We start from the raw sequence: 5,045 nt of genomic DNA on the forward strand, positions 1-5,045 counted from the left end.
AGAAAGAAAGAAAAGAAAGAAAAGAAAGAAAGAAAGAAAGAAAGAAAGAAAGAAAGAAAGAAAGAAAGAAAGAAAGAAAGAAAGAAAGAAAGAAAAGAAAGAAAAGAAAGAAAGAAAGAAAGAAAGAAAGAAAGAAAGAAAGAAAGAAAGAAAGAAAGAAAAGAAAGAAAAGAAAGAAAGAAAGAAAGAAAAGTCCCAAACACCAACCATGGAAAATTTTAGCCTGAAAGAAAATTAAGGTTTCAGAAAGTTAGGAGTATATTAAAGCAGGAGCTAAAAATTAATCTCCTGATGGCATCATCTATCAGGATATAAACAACAGGGAATTGTTGCTTGTTCATTCCATTGTAAGTAAAGCGATTACTGTCATTACAGACCTCTTTGTACATTAAGCTATCATGAGTCTGACCTGCTGTTAATTTGTTAGCCATGAATCATCTACAACACTAAGAATTGTTCTTCCCATTTCCTCAGTTCCTCCTCCCAGGCTCTCTCCCAGAACAATTTTCTCCCACCCCACCTTATTCCTACTTGACCCACATATACAGATCATATTTCCTGTGGTTGGAGTTTGCCAGACCTTGCTCAAACAGTTCTTCTGAAGACAAAAGTTGAAAAGTAAGCTGGGCTGAGTTTAAGAGTAAACTAGCTTTGATTCTCCTAGTTTACCTTATATATAGTGTCCTAAATATCTGCACTGCCTGTAAATGCTTTGCTCTTTTGCTGAAGACAATGTCAAATCCATAAAAAGCTATGTTTTTTATCTTGGGCCTGGAAAATATTTAACTGTTTCAGACTTTGGCAGATAATTAACTTCTAAATTAAACATTTCATAACTTTGCTGGAGCTGGCTTTTTGCGACCCTTCTGTAGGCAGAATGGCAGTTGATATTCATCACAATATAAAGTTTTGCAAGATACAGGCAACTTCTAATATCAAGAAGCTTCATGTGATTGCGTATGGTTTTTTTTCTTGCCTCTGAGCTTTAAACTGAAGGCACTCAAGTGGCATTTGTGCAGTTCTTAAAAATCCATGGTTCATAATGATTACTTATGAGATACTTAAAAATAATTCTTAAAAGCTTTGTCACCAACAAATAATGTGAACTCATTGCAATCACAAGAATTATAAATGAATCAGCAATTTCTGGTGGCTTCTAATAGCTAAATCACAGAAGCTGACTTACTCATTTTGCTCACACTGAGGATGTTTTCAAATTCTTCTGTTCATCTTATGCCACTATGGACAGTTGACTTACTGTTATTTTACACAAGCCCTAGCACTGTTGTCGCGTTTTTGAAGCTCTATTACTCTTAGAGCACATAAGATTCAAGGGAGTGTAGTGTTAAAATACTGAGAGAATTTTCATGTGGTCTTTATTGAAATCCTGTTTTCATTTGGCCATAATGGTCCAAAACAAAAAATGGAAGCTTTATAGGTGTGATCATAGGCAGAAAACTAAGTGTTCCAAAGTATGAGAAAGCTTTCTCAGTTCTAAAATCAAAGGGTTAATCTTGCTTTTTCTTCTCTCCCGCCTCTCCTCAAAGATAAAAGACACTAAACTTCCTACTTCTTGTTGCAAAACACCATGTTGGGTAATTCAGCTTTGAATACTTGAAAGGTGGTAATTTTATATCACTTTATCCCGCTGTTACACTGATAACTTCAGGTCAGAGGCACTACCTTAAACCGATTCAGAACAAAGACAAAGGCTCATGGCTTCTTCATCTGATGAGAGCAAAACCAGACAAAGTGATGGACCCAAGGCTAGGAGCTGGTGTCCTCCTGAGGTCCATCTCAAAAGTGGGGTACTTTCAAAGTCATCCCTCCCCAGCAGCAGTTTCTCAGGCAGAGGGGAAAAAAAGAGCCTGCTCAACCTGCTTCTTCCACAGGTCACCTACTGCCTGTCTGCTGGGCCTGGAGAAGCTCAGAAATGACCCAAAATATTTGTACGAGCTTGGTTTTGTATGTCCTACATTTTGTCTGCAGACTCTTATTTCTGGAGTGACTATGTCAGAGAGAAGCTTTTCTAAGGGCAGAATTACCTTAAAATCCTCTGTCCGAACCTCATGCTGCAATCTCCTGAAAATTCACGTCAGCCCTTTTCTTCAGAGCAGTTTTGTAATGACACTCATAAAATATCGCAGTGGGATGGAAGAATAGATTAGGTTGTCCTGTAGAGCACTCCATTAAAAAAATTACAAGCTGATTGACTCACTCATGGCCTGTGGCCACAAAAATGCTTGCCAGATAACTTCCTCATGGTGCTGTAGCACCTTTACCAAAGCAACAAAAGGACGGGTGGCGAGCAGAGCTTTCCTTTGAGTCTTGTGGACCAAAGAGTTAGCCATGAAGCGCCTGGGCAAAAGTGGTGTTTTGTCATGTTCTGTTATTACACATCTGTAATCCTTATTCCTCTTTGTGTGGCCAACCTTCATGAAACTATGAAGTAATTCAGAACTAAAGTGCTTTTCAACAAATTACTGAAACCACAAATACTATATCCAAACTGTTACGGAGTCAGGGTTTGTTTGAGTGAAAATGCTTTGTGTTTATCTAATTTTAAGTAGTTCCCAGCACTCCACTGCTGTGGCCATGCCATGACTTCGTACTCATTATGCTATCTATGCTGTAAAACATCCACTGTAATTCTGACCACGTCAGCCCCGAACAGTGCAGATGTGATGGTGCAATGCTGAAGTGGCAGCAGTTGCATTCTCCTACCCCAAGCCTGAAAAAACATGTGGCAAGACTAGGAGTCTGTCCTTTTGCCTGCAAACGCATGTTCTGAAGAGAGAATTACAGCTCTGCACCTGCAGGCTTACGTCGGCTAGTTTCTAACTATCTACCTGGGGTGCCAGCAGTGGAGAAATCAGCATCTGAGAACACCTCGTTGCTTGTTCAGCCCCGAAGCCGTGTTGCTGCAGCTTTGTGCAGCTGTTCCATCCAGCTGCATTGCACAATCACATCTGTGCCGACGTGGGCTGAGTTCCTGCAGGCACTGTACGGCACAGATAGGACAGCGTCACTGTCCTCACAAGAGGATGAAATGATGGCCACTGCAAAGGAGTGCCAGAAACTGAAAACTGGATAAGCAGAAGATTTTTTCACTAAAAGAAATCCAGGCTCCACAATAGCTTGGCTCCTTGTAATTTCGATACTTTGAATACAGCAGTTAAAAATCTAAATCCAACTAATTATGAAAATTCCTTCAATTGTAGCAGTCAGTGGTCACTGATGTTATCTGCGCTGTGGGTAAGAATGGCAAGAATGCCTTGTGGCCAATATTTTTCCTATTTGATGACCATATGATTATCTTTGGTTAGCTGTTCCCATTTCCTCCTTGAGTCATTCTTGAAAGGCACTGAAATGTTGTAGCCTTATCGTTTGTCCAGCAGTAATTGCGTCTGACTCTAAATCAGTTTTGCAAACAGCATCTCTCACTGAAAGACGTGTCCTGCATCTTGTCAACTGGAAATGCCCACTGTGCGTGGGACTTGAGTCGCACAAGTTGGCAGCTTGCTTGGTCTCACTGAAATGGAAAAGGTGTGATGGAGAGCCATCAGATGTGCCATGAGGGTAACACCACACTGTGAGGAAACAGGGAAAATCATAGAATCATGAATCATTTGAGTTGTAAGGGAGCATTAAGGGTCATCTAGTCGAACTCCCCTGCAATGAACAGGGACATCTACAGCTAAATCAGGTTGCTCAGAGCCCCATGCGCTAGGGTAGATGATCTGCTCTTGGCCAGGCAGAGGTTTGTTGTCTGTAAGCGCCTGAGGCCACTGGGTTGTTCTGAGCACACGCTCTGCTGCTGGCTTTGTCACGTCCTGACCAGGCTGTTGCAAAACACTGTGTGCAGACTCCCCAAAATGAGTCATGTCTGCAGGCATGGATGTCTGCATAGTGGTGCAGAGCTGTGCAGAGAGCATGGCAGCCTACCACCAGTACCATGCAAGAGCTCATTCATTAAAAACAGAACACTGGATGAGCAAATCAGCCAGGAGCTAGGGGCTCGGCCACGTGAGAGATACATTACAGTATGAAATGTAATGGTGTCACAGAGGGGTGTCCCCTCTGAAATACATTCCTGCTTGTACTTGCAGAGAGTTTCAGGCTGTGCTCTGAAGGGCCGTTCCCCATCAGAATGTGTAATGATGGACCATGACCTGCTCTGTGCCTCCAAGCCCTTAGCCTTTCCTCATTTCTTGGAAAATCTTGTCATGGTCTACAAGACAAAATCCTACATTGGGAGACATAGCTGCATTACTCATACAGCATTTCAAAACTGTGGGTAAACTGGATGGTTTCTTGCGCCTGTAGACGTATGACTTCATCCTGTCTATCTTCCTGAGTCTGTACGCCTGTGCTGCCAGACCTGCACATTGGCTCCCCATGCTCCAGAGGCAGCTCTGCACCTCCTTATCACACGCTGAATGCAAATTCCTGCCTTATCACCTGCTAAACTGAGGGATCAGTGCGTGCTGAAGTGGAGTTATGGTGTGGGATCTCATGTTCTGTATCCATCAGAAATTAACCACATTCAGTTTCAATATTTTATTTCTTAATATTTTGTTTTATTTCATGTTAAACAACAACAAAAGAGGTAACATGGCAAAATTGAAACCCTCTAAAGCTTGGTATCCTAATACAATTATATTTCGATATCATAGAATCATAGAACTACAGAATGGTTTGGGTTGGAAGGGACCTTAAAGCCCACCCAGTCCCACCCCTGCCATGGGCAGGGCTGCCACCCACCAGCTCAGCTGCCCAGGGCCCCATCCAACCTGGCCTTGAGCACCTCCAGGGAGGGGGCACCCACAACCTCTCTGAGCAACCTGTTCTAGTGCCTTGCTGCCCTCTCAGTAAAACATTTCCCCCGACATCTATTCCAAATCTCTGGGCTACCCACCTGACCCATCTTGAAACACGGACCAAGGAAGCCAGCATGTGCGCAAGTTGGCATCTCGTGCGAAAGCCCGCAGTGTGATACCAAAAAGGGAACAATGGTTTCCATTTGTTGATTTCTGAGCCTTTCA

The sequence above is a fragment of the Numida meleagris genome, chromosome 2 (assembly GCF_002078875.1).
Source record: "Numida meleagris isolate 19003 breed g44 Domestic line chromosome 2, NumMel1.0, whole genome shotgun sequence".
Lineage (NCBI taxonomy): Eukaryota > Metazoa > Chordata > Aves > Galliformes > Numididae > Numida > Numida meleagris.